Below are 13037 nucleotides of genomic sequence, written 5' to 3'. Positions count from 1 at the left end.
CTAGGCCTTTATGTGGCCTAAATGTTCTTGATGTTCTTCTTTCTGGGATAAACATGGACAATTCTCCTAAAATATTTAGTTTGCAAATCTTATCCACTCTATTATAAAATTGGATTTATGGGATTTACATCACCTGATTTTTGGTGGTTTGGTTTTTCATTTCTAAATTTCATGATTTTAATAGGTTTGGTTTTCCATTTCCTAATATTGGTATATAACTTCTCATGGATTATTAAGGTTCTGTTTTAAAGAATAGATTGTTCTTAATTTTTGAATACAGTTCGAAACCGCCCTTGGTTTTATTTACTAGTTTGTTTCTTTTTAAGGTATAACCTATTTAGGAAAATAAACATATTTCATGGTATTGACCATTGATATGATGCAAATTCATGGTTGCTATCAAGATTGGCTAAAATGGAATGTATTACAAGAAAGAAAAAAAATAATACATGGTGAAAAACTTTGATAGAAATGTGTTTCAAGATAATGATAAAAGCAACACATGCATTGATGTTATAAGAAAATAAAATACAGTTAGCCCTTTGAGCAGGCTGTCATATGTCTTTGTGGTTGCATTTTTATTGATTTTTATATTTTTAAAATTTATAGGTTGACATTTTCATTTGACCTTTTAGGTGCCTTATTTTAGCAACATATTTATTTTCTTAACGAATAATAGCTCCTAAGATCTCGAGCCATTCATTATATATAGGAGTTAGTTCAAAAGTGGTTATAATATGCAATGGTCTTCGTGAAATAAAGAAGTAGAAGAAAGAAATTTAACTATGATATGGCTTAACATATTCCGTAGTTGATAACCATGGTTTATTTATGTATTAAAAAATGACATGACGTTATATGAGTGTTCGACTTATCTTTCTAACTAATAAAAGCAACATAGTTAACTTTTTTGACCAATAATAACAACATATTTATCTATTTGTCAAATAAAAGAAAAATATTTCTCCTTTTAATCAATTATAGCGACATACTTATCTTTTTCACCAATAATAGCAACGTACTTATCTTTTTAACCAATAATAGCAATATGCTTATTTTCTTTATTCAATAATATGAGTTTACTTGTATTTTTAACCGATCCATATTAGTTTCAGTTTTGAACTTGATATTATACAAACAATAAATAATAATTTATTTACCGATTAACCTAATACAATTGATTATTTAACATATGATCCTAATGGTCACATTAACAACAACTTGATACAATTGATTATTTATTAGAAATTGATTTTAGTAAATATTCAATAAACTCTTGTAATTAAATTGGAAGTTATTTATTTCATGTAAATAATAATTTTCATTAGCAAGTAACATTATATAATTCATATGGTATGAATTAATAAGTCATGCACAACCTTGTTGATTAGTTGAGTCTTTTTGTCTTTTACCAAAATACAAAGTTTATATTTTATAAAACACTAGTTTATAAAATATAAACAAAATTTCTCTTTTTCTTTGCTATAGCCGAATGTTGGAGGAGGGAGAAGAAACATGGGCTTTCAAATTGTTTAATCTAATGTAATAAGTATAGGAAAAACCATGATAGACAAGCATGTCTAAAGGTCTTAATGGTTAAATACCTATAGATTAAGTGTATGTTTTAAATGGCTAGAGACTTGCATCTTTTGTGTGATTTTCTTCATGAAATTGTCGTGAGTTTTTACTCACTCTCTCATCTCTTTTTTTGCTTTTAAATCAAGAAGAAGTTACTTGGATTTTATGCTCTCTTTGAACCATACTTGGGTTTGGTTCAAAGCTTAAAAGTTTTTCTTATAAAGACTAGTATCTTTACATCAAGTTGAGTTCTTGTTGGTGTGTCAAAGGTTCCAAATTCTCCATCAACTTCCAAGACTTCCAAGAGGACCCAAAGAAATACAAATGTTGTTATTTCTCCATCTTTTTCTTTGGTGTTTGTTTTCTTTCTAAACTTTACAAGAAGATTCATGGTTGGTTATAAACTTGTTTTATTTTGTTCAAAAATCAAAGTCTTTCGTTGCTAAATCTTATATTTTTCAAACTAATTTTTGAATAAAAAACCCAATAGGTCATTATTGTATTTTAAAGTTATTTAAATGTTACAAACTTTTACGGCATTTATATGTCGATACACTTTCAAACCATATTTTATTCCCTCTCCTCCATATATAATTGTTCGTAACGGAAATTTGTTTTGATACTTTTGTGGTTCTACTAGATATGTTATTATCTTTTCACGTGCTATATGTTGACATTTGTAAATCACATTTTATATCCGGATTGCAAACATGTTACATACACATATTAAAGTTACGTTTTTCTCCCTTACATAATTGTTTTATAGTTTTTGTTTTTATTAAATGCAAACGAGTTATCTACTGCAACACACAGGATTACTCAAATAATAGTTGTGTATAAATTGAAAATAAAAACATGAACGGTCGAACACGAGAAAGATATAACATAAACTATAAAAAAAATATGAATAAAAATGTCCTTCTATAATTTACAAAACAAACTTACGTGAATCCTGTTACATCCAAAATCTAAACTAGGATATTTATCAACACAATGTCTAAAAATTTATTTCCTAGTTCTTATTAGTTAACTCTGCACAGAAAGAAAGAAAGTTGTCTAATTTAATTTTATAATTAGCTAGCACTAAAGTTTTTCCCTTCCTTTGTTTTTGATTTAAGACTAATCACAATTCTAATTGCGTATGAAATAGTTGAACGGCCAGTACACCCGTCTTTACTTCTTCACCATAAATTTGATTATTCAACTCTAAAGAAAATAAAGACAAACAAATATGAGTAACCAAATATGTAATATTGTTCTCGTATAGTCAAAAAATTTAATTAAACAAACAATTAAATAGAAAAAGTAAAAAAAAAAAATAGAAGTTATAAATGACAATTAATTAAATAATTAGACAAAACTGCAAATTTAGTCCTTGTGGTTTACAAAAATCTTTGGATAGAGTCCAAAAAGTTTTTAACTTGCATGGCAGGTCCAAACTCAAAACCTTTCCGCGATTTTAGTCCAAAAAAACTTTAAAAGACGATTATGCCCTTTTATTTTCTTTTTTGTATTTTATATATTTATTTAATACCTTTTTTAATTAAAAAAAATAACATATCCCACCCTATCACTTTATCCGACCCTCCCCTCTCTCTTTCACTCCACCCGACCCTTTCCTTTCTCTTTTACTCTCTCTCCCATCTTCTTCTTCTTCACCCTTCACCTGCTTTGAAGATAGCTTGATTAGCGATGAATCATCCTCCACCACCATAATCGTCGAAGCTTGGATCTGAAGTTGTTGATGTGTCATCGGTGGTGCTCAACGATTATCAGGAGATTGGAATACGACATCAGATGTACACCTCAAGAAACTGGAATCACTCCCAAACGTATCACCATCAATGAAGTCAAAATAATCCCTCTCCACATATCTCTCAGCCAAAACACGATTTGCAGCTGAATGACTCACACATCTCTCAACCATTGAAAGTTGAAAGCTTTCCAGTTCTTGAATTTAACATGGAAGAAATCGGAAACATATGTCGGTCTTATGTTGTTCTTGGAGAAATAAATCGGGATTCCTTTTTCAATATTTGGATCGAGAACCCTTTGATAGAAATCAGATTCATTTAAGACACATTTATTCATTGATTCAATCTCATCGAAGCAAACATAAATCAACCAACAAACCCATAAATACTTTCGTTTGAGGCAGATTTAACTTTCTCTATATTTTGATTTGGATGAATCTGAGAAGCATCAATTGATTTGAAGGTGTATTTGGCAAAGTACAGAGAGATAGAAGGGAAAAAGAAGACGTTAGGAAGACAAGGCGAGAAGGATGGCGGACCCTGATGACAGTCGATGGTGACAGTGGCGAACGATGGTGGCCGATTTTACCTTCCATGTTGAAGGTGTATTTGAATGTTTGTGTGTTTTGGAGAATAAAATCAGAAAATCTGATGTGTGTATTTGTTAATCAAGATGGTTGTTCTTCACTATAAAGATGTTCTTGGGTGTTAACAATGACAAACCCACATGAGAGAGAGAGAGAGAGAGAGAGAGAGAGAGAGAGAGAGAGAGAAAGAGAGAGAAAGAGAGAGAGAGAGAACGGTGGGTTGGGTGGGGATAATTTTTTCATTTTTTCTTTATTTTTTAATTAAAATAGTATTAAAGAAATTACAAAAAAATATTAAAAAAAATAAAAGGGCATAATCATCTTTTCAAGTTTTTTTGGACTAAAATCGCAGAAAGGTTTTGATTTTGGACCTGTCATGCAAATTAAAAACTTTTTGAACCCTATCCAAAGATTTTTGTAAACCACAAGGATTAAATTTGCAGTTTTGTCAAATAATTAAGTATTATAAATTGAAAAAGTTTGAGAGTTTAAAATGAATATGATTCAATCGCATTCATTTGAATCGGCTATAATATAAGAGTTATTAAGATATTAAAAAAATGAAGCACTATAAGTAGCTGTGAATTTATATATCGTTATTAACGTTAAAAAGTATAAACACATTCCTATAAAGAATACATAAATACACTATACCAAATATATTGTAGTTATGAAAAACGAAATAAACTTAAAATACGAGTTTTTAACCAAAATAGGGTTATTGAAAAAAATATTTACCAATCTAGTATAGTTTGAAAAATATTTACCAAACTAGTGTTTTTCTTCATTTTTTTTATTTTTCAATATTTCTTATTGTTTTTCTATTTATTTAAAATATCAGCTTTTTTATTTTTTTTTATTTCAGTTTTTTTACTATTTATTTTAAATATCAGTTTATTATTATTATTATTATTATTATTATTATTATTATTATTATTATTTAACATAATTTTCATACTATACTAGATTGGTAAATATTTTTTTCAATAACCCCATTTTGATTAAAAACTCCTTAAAATACCTTACCTAACTTGTAGAAAATAAAATAAATTATTGATTTTGTGATTTGCCTTGAAAACAAAATTCTCTATCTTTATCAGCACATGCTCTATTCCCCACCTTCTCATAATTCCATCTCTCATGTTTCCATTGTTCTTGGTGGAGTTCTGTTTCATTATCATTACAAAATCTTTATGTTTTCATAGTATATTAAATGGTTCGGTTTAAAGTCCACACATTTATTTTTTTCTTTATAATTAAAATATAGTCAAAGAAGTAAGAACCAGCAATAATAATAATAAAAAAAATACAAAAAACAAAAAACGAAAAATACAACAAAACAAAGTACTACTCTGTTTTCACTCTTTATAGTTTCTTTTTAATTTTATTTTGTAAACAATTAAACAGCGGGCAGTCTTTCGACAGTGAAAATGGCATTAGAATCCTTTGCAGGTGGTGGAGGCTATATCATGGGGAAACTAATCGAGATTTGGGGCCAAATCAAAGTCCTGATTTTGGTGTCATTGATAAGAACATTAATGTATGTTTCTCTTCGAATGTCAATAATGTTGTTCCTAGAGATGGTTTAAATGTTGTTGGTGATTGAATTCAATTATTTGTTTGGTAGAAAGATAGAAAATCCTTACAAAGTGAAAGAAATTAAAGATGATATTGAACGTGGGAGCTCGGTTTACCCTCTTGTTCTTATTCAAGTGTTTTTGTTTATTATTATGTAAACAGGTTTGCCAGCTTTTCCTCGGAGCTGGCATGTACGGCATATTTGACACATAGTGTTTCAGAGCATTTGAGAGCTTCAACCTTCTAGCGTTTGACAAAACGTTCCGTTTTGAACAGAAAGCCTCTTTCGACACTACAAACTTCTAGCGTTTAATTTAAACAATATGCTCCGAATCCAAATGCTACTTAATGTAGCGTTTAACGAAACGCTACAAGTTACAAGTTATCTGATACCAGCTAATTTTACCGAACACGCCCGTAGTCTTTCATTGATGGTTGATCGCATTGTAATCCAAGTTCCTGATGATTCAAGATTAAGGTTGAAAAATACAACCCATATTCCAAAACAGGAATTTTTTTTAAACAGACAAATATAAATATTCCACCAATATCCAGTACGAAACTTGAACCCTCGACCTCAAATGAGTTGTATTTTTCAACCTTAATCTTGAATCATCAGTCCCGTAGTCTTTCGTTGATACAACTACCCCACTATTACCACCAACCACCACCCATCACCCATCACCGCTACTTACAGCCATCACCCGCCTCTACCACCCACCACCACCACCACCACCGCCACCCACCCACCATCACCATTTATTCCACCACCCACCACAACCACCCCCACCCACCACCCATCAAGACCACCACCACCTATGACCATCACCACCACCCACCTCCACCACCCATCACCACCACCCCACCCATCACCCATAAAAACCACTATACATCACCACCACCACCGGTCACCACCACCCCTATCACCAACCTCCACCACTTACCCACCACCATGCACCACAACCACCTATCACCACCACCCGTCTCCACCACCCGCCACCCATTATACTCACTACCCCACATGTCACTCCCAGCACCCTTAACCACCACCTACCACCACCAAACATCACATTACACCACCACCACCAAACATCACATTACACCATCACCACCCGTGATTATGTGTATCTAATCACATATGATTTATATGGACATTATTCATTTTGTCCATATAAATCGTATGCGATTAGATAAATATAATCACATATGATTAGATATATATAATCACATATGATTAAAGTTGAAAAAAAACAATAATTGAATCGAGAACATGATAATGAATCGTGTCCACATAAATCATATGTGATTGGATACATATAATCACTTGGGATTATATATTTAATCAAATATAATTTATGTGGACAATATTTATTTTCGCCGTTTCAATTCAATAATTGGTCTCGTATATTTAATCACACATGATTATATGTAATTAATCAAAGATGATTTATTTGGACAAAACAAATATTGTCGATATAAATTATATGTGATTAGATAAGTATATTCACATGTGATTAAATACAAGAACAACTATTAAATCGAGAATATGAAAATGAAACTTATCAACATAAATCATATGTGATTAAATACATATAATCACATGTGATTATATGTATTTAATCTGTTGAGTATTTAAGTGTTGCCTCTTTTGGGCCTTTTAGTTAGTCTTTTGTGTATTTGGGTTGGGCCTGTCCACCCGTGATTGATAATTACGGTTTTACTATTTAAGGTGCACGCATGCATCGTGTATCTAATAATCGTGTCATTGTAAACCCTACACACCTCTACAGTAGCAGTTCTTTATCGAGCTCTTCTAAGGCTGTGATTTATAATCATTCGAAACATTCTTGATTCGGATTCTGTTTTTGATTGGTTTTACTTGTTTGAATCTAATCGATCTTTAGAGTTTTAAACTCATCAATTGGTATCAAAGCAGGAGACTGTGTAATCTATACGCATCTCTTCTATTGAAAGAGTGTTTAGGGTTTCCACTATTATAGGATCTGGTTTAGCCGTCATCGTTGTTATCAACGCTGATCTTTGATCTTTATATTACCAAAAAAACCATTTAGTTTACACATCTGATTCATACAGGTTTTGTCAATCTCTAAACATGACAGACGACTCTCATGTTAACTCAATAAATCTTTCAAGCAGCATTGGATCTATAACCAAAATTCCCATTCTTTTTCCCAACGATTATGAAGTGTGGGCGTTGCATTTTGAAGACTACGTCCTTGGGCTTGAAGACCATGTCTATTTGATATGGGAAGCAGTTACTGTCCAGACGTTTACTCATACAGGAACGTGAAGCGAAATTAAAACTCAGCAAGACTACAACAAACTTCTTCTTGACATAAAAGACGTGTCACAAGATGAAAAGGACAGGCTGATAAGCAACGTTAAAGCAATGAGGATCATCAAGTTTGCCTTGCCACCGGACACTTTTCGTTTGGTTAGCTCGTACGACACAACAAAAGCCATTTGGGATAGGCTTAAAGAACTGTACTCAACTGATGCTGATCTTTAGCATTCCACTCAAACTCTACTGCTTTTTGAGTTTGGAGCGTTTGTACAAAAGCCTGAAGAGAGTCTGGATCAAACTTTCAATCGCTATAATCATCTTCTCAGTAGGATGATGAAGCACAAGATTGGACGTGGACTTATTGAGCAAAAAGACACAATCATGAACGTGCTGAGATCTGAATGGAAGGTTGTTGTTTCTATTGTAAAAGCACATGAACAGTTCAAGAACTACTCATTAGCAAAGCTGGTTGGAATACTGAAGTCACATGAAGCTGAAGTGACGAAAGAAGGGAAGATAGTTTCTGGAATGGGATCACTGGCCCATGTTGCGAAGGGTAAAAAGGTTGTAGATGATGATTGTTTGGAGTTTGATCTCTCAGATTGTGAACTTTCTAAGGAGGAGTTCGCTTTTATGGTATCTAATCCAAAAAGAATCGCAAAAAAGAACTTTGGTCGAAACAAGAACCGAAACTGGCAGGGCAGTTATAGCTCTGAAAAAGTAAAGGAGGAGAATGCGAATAACTCTCAGAAAGAAGAAGCGAAGAAGGATAAGAAGCTCATGGGGGACTCTGGCTATGATTGTAAGTACTGTCATGGCAAACACCATCTGTCTAAGGAGTGCATGCTGAGAAGGTTAAATTAGAAGAAGGAAGGAGAGGATGATGAAGCTTATTATGTCCGAAAGTTGGAGGAGATAAAAAAGAATAAGAATGCTGATAACACCATGCCTGCTTTTATTTTGCAGGAAAACGAAGCTGGAGATGAGTTGGGCAGAGTCGAGGTCTGGTCAATTGACTCTAAAGATGAAGAGGTTCGCAGAACTACTCATGGAAAGAGTTTTGTAGTGAAGGATGAAGGTTCGCAGCTTCATGGAAGGTGTTTGATGATTACAAGTGAAGTGTCAGAGATGAGAGGCTATGCTACTGATGGTGGACGTGGCGTCGATTGCTGTTTCGCTGCGAAACTAGTTCCTGAACAAATAAAAGAGTGCGAGCAGGTCATCAACAAGGTAAATTCCATTCTCGAATATTTGAATATACCTGTGTCTATATATGAAACTGAATTGAATGACTTAAAATACACATTTTCAAGCTTTAGTGATAGTTTAAAACAAACTCGCTTAACAAATTCTAACTTGATCGATCAACTCGGTAAGGCGTCAAAAAGTGAAGAGAGACGCATATGGATTGAAAAGTTGGAGTCAGATTTGTCTAAGTCTAGGGATGAGTCTATTTACTTGCAGAGAGATAATATAGGTCTTTTAGAAGAGCATAATATTTTATGTTTAATTGCCAAAAGACTTTATTTGAATATTACTCATTTGGATCTAAATTGTGAGATTGGGAAGAAAATTCACAAGAGGATTTTGCCCTTTCTTGAGCTGGAAGAGGACGAAATCGACGCAGAGTGTTATAGGTGCGAATCCAGCGTCTCATCAAACGAAACCTCAGATGCATACATAATAGGACTGGACAAAATTGAATCTTTCATAACGTCCAAAGATCACAAAAACATGTTGAAACAACTTTTAGATTTTAAAGACAAACATCAAATTAAATCCGAAACTGTACAAAAGTTTGACTCATTAAGCACCAAGTTAAATTCATAAAATAAACTTGATGTTGAAAACGTTTCTGAATTCGACGATGAAAGTGATATGAGTGAAATTTCTGTGGAGGATGAGGTTGATTGCTCTATGTTTTTTAAAAATGAACCTTTACCTGCGAAAGTCCTAATTTCTGAAAATTCAGTTGAGTTCGCACGTGTTTCTAAGAACAAATCTAAATTTTTAAAAGCCAAAGCAACTGTTTTTCCAAAAGTTCAAACTGTTCCTAACCAAATTTTTACAACTAAAGGACTGAACAAAAATCAAACAGTTGAATTAACTTCAACGGTCGAAGATGATAACAAAGATGGTTGTGATGAGTTCTTCTGGTCTGCTCCAATCGACAATGCAGACGAAACCAAAGGTCTACCTGAAATGACCTCGTGTAAAATGAAGAGTTGATACATAGTAGAACCTCTAAATAAAGTCAATTCAAGCTACAAAAAGGGTAGTCCAAGTGGAACTAAGATCGTTCCAAGTGACACATCTTCAGTTCGTACCAAAACCCATACCAGAAAGCCAAAACCTAGGGCAAGCATTCACAAATCTTTTGAGCAGTTCGCAGCTCAAAAATGTCAAAGGAATGCCAGATACAACAAGAATCTCAAGGAAAGAAAGAAGTTCTGGCAGTCTAAGAATTCCAACTTCGTTAATAGAGAAAAATCCAATCCAAATGCGAAAGTCTCTTCACATACGAAACCTAAGAATTTCCAACAAAATCATGCTCCACAGGTCTCAAATAAAAAGTTTTTCAAAAACCATTATTTCCAAATCATGCAAATCTTGTGCAGAAAACCAAATCTAACTTTTCTTCAAATATGAATGATTTGCATTCTGCCAAGATTTCACGGGATGTCAAAGGCAAAGGAAAGATATTTTCGGACCCTAAGGTTTCTCTCAAAAGATCCGAAGCTAATCCTAAAATAGTTGAGAAAAATATTGTTAAACAACAAATCCAAAATAAACAAAAGAATCTATCCTCTAAGGATACGAACTCAAATGATAAACGGATTACTGTTTTTCAAATCACAAAGAAAGATAAAACAACCTTAATAAAACAAACTTATATGGTTGATCCTTTAATTTCTTTTCCTGTGAAAAACTCACGAGGGCTCAAACAACTTTGGGTTCCTAAATTTGCTTAACTTTCGTAGGTAATACGTGACGAGCAGTTTGAATCTGAATGGTACATCGACAGTGGCTGCTCGCGTCACATGATAGGTAGGAAGGAAGAACTGCGAGAGTTAAGAGCACTAAGGATGGAGGCAGAGTGAAATATGACAACAAATCCCTTGGTGAAATCAAAGGTTATGGGATGATAACCAATGGAGATTTTTCAATTCGCAAGCTAGCGTACGTGGAAGGACTGCAACACAATCTCATTAGCGTTTAACAGTTAGTGGTGGGAACTGGATTGAAAGCTTCATTTGACGACGAAGGATCATAAATAATCGAAAAGAAGTCCAAGACTGTGCTCCTGAAATCAAAACGCAAAGGCGAAATGTATCCGCTGAATCTGAATCCCATCAAAGGGAAGCCAGCAATTTGTTCACTTGCAAAAGCTTCCACTGATGATAGTTGGCTATGACATAAGAGACTCTCACATCTCAATTTTAAAGATATCAACAAGCTCGTTCTTGGAGATCATGTGTGAGGGTTGCCTCTCCTGAAATTTGACAAATAACATCTTTGTGCAGCTTTCAAAATGGAAAACAGAGCAGGAAGAGTCATCCCACGATTGTGAACACGAAAGTCATTGAACCACTTGAATTCTTGCATATAGACCTTTGTGGTCCTTCTACGATTGAAAGCATTGGTGGTAAACAATATATTCTCCTTATTGTAGATGATTTTTCCAAATTCACTTGGGTGCATTTTGTTAAAGAGAAATCAGAAGCCACTCCTAAGCTCAAGGACTTCATAAAGCAGATAGAGCTTCAACTGAGAAAGCTGGTTCGTAACGTTCGCAGTGACAATGGTTTGGAATTCAAAAACCAAGTGTTTGAAGAATTCATAACTACAAAAGGAGTAACTCATAATTTTTCATCTCCTTATACTCATCAACAAAACGAGGTAGTCGAAAGACGAAACCGTTCGTTATGCGAAGCTGCGAGAACCATATTGTCATTCGCGGATCTGCCACTTTACTTTTGGGCGGATGCGATTGGAACTGCTTGCTTTACTCAAAACCGATCCATCCTCAATAAGCAATTCTATGTCACCCCATATGACATCATTAATAAGCAAAAACCTAATGTCAAGTTTTTCCATGTTTTTGGTTCCAGGTGCTTTATCTTCAACTCAAAGGAGCAACGAAACAAATTCGATGTGAAGGCTGATGAAGGTATCTTCCTGTGGTATTCTTTAACTTCTATAGCATATAGGGTTCTCAACAAAAGATCCAAAAAGATAGAAGAAACCTAATGACAATTACTTTAAGAAGTTTTGGAAGAATAACAGTCTATCAAAGGAAATCTTTCCAAAAACGAATCCTTCTACCATCCCACTCTCCAATCTCTATGAGGAATTCTTGAATTTGTTTGACGAACCAGAAAAATAAATCTCTTCGGATTCCAAAGCAGTAGACAACAAGGAAGACCAATTGAAGAAAATTATTGACGATGCTACGAAAGAAATGGAACAGGAACACACCACTACGAAAGATCCTGAAGTTCCATTTCAACCCACAGATGTGAATGCTACACCGCAGGGGGAGGTTTCTACTTCAACCTCCTCATATGATATTCATGTTAAAAGGGAGAAAGAAACCTCTGAAATCAGCTTTGAACCACCTTTCTAGGGGGAGAATCTGAATCCAGGAGAAGACATATATACATCATTCGAGGGGGAGAATGGAAATGCGAATGATGATTCGGATTTACAATCAGAGTTTGAATAAGTGAATGCAGAATTGGATCCAACATATGATCCAAATTACCCTGCATTGGCTAAATGGATCAAACATCATCTGAAAACTCAAGTCATAGGAGATTCGTCTTCAGGTGTTCTTACGAGAGCTCAACAAAAGGCGAAGCGAACTGCACTATTCTCCAAACTGGAATTTTGCATGTTTAATTCGTTTATTTCCAAAATTGAACCTAAAAACGTTCAAATTGCTCTTGATCACACTGATTGGGTGCAAGCTATGCAGGAGGAGCTCAATGAATTCGAACGAAATAAAGTCTGGAGACTTATTCCCGCTCCAAAGGATGCATCCTTTGTTGGTCTTAAATAGGTATTTCGCAACAAGCTGGATAAGGAAGGCAATGTGATAAGAAATAAGGCGCGACTCATAATAAAGGGATATTGTCAGGAAGAAGGCATCGACTACGAAGAAACCTTTGCACCCGTTGCAAGGTTAAAATCTGTTCGCATCTTTTTGGCATACGCAGCACATAAGAACTTTAA

Source organism: Lactuca virosa, chromosome 2, assembly GCF_052849685.1.
Source record: "Lactuca virosa cultivar CGN04683 chromosome 2, Lactuca_virosa_CGN04683_v6, whole genome shotgun sequence".
Lineage (NCBI taxonomy): Eukaryota > Viridiplantae > Streptophyta > Magnoliopsida > Asterales > Asteraceae > Lactuca > Lactuca virosa.
Note: the sequence above shows the minus strand (reverse complement) of the source record.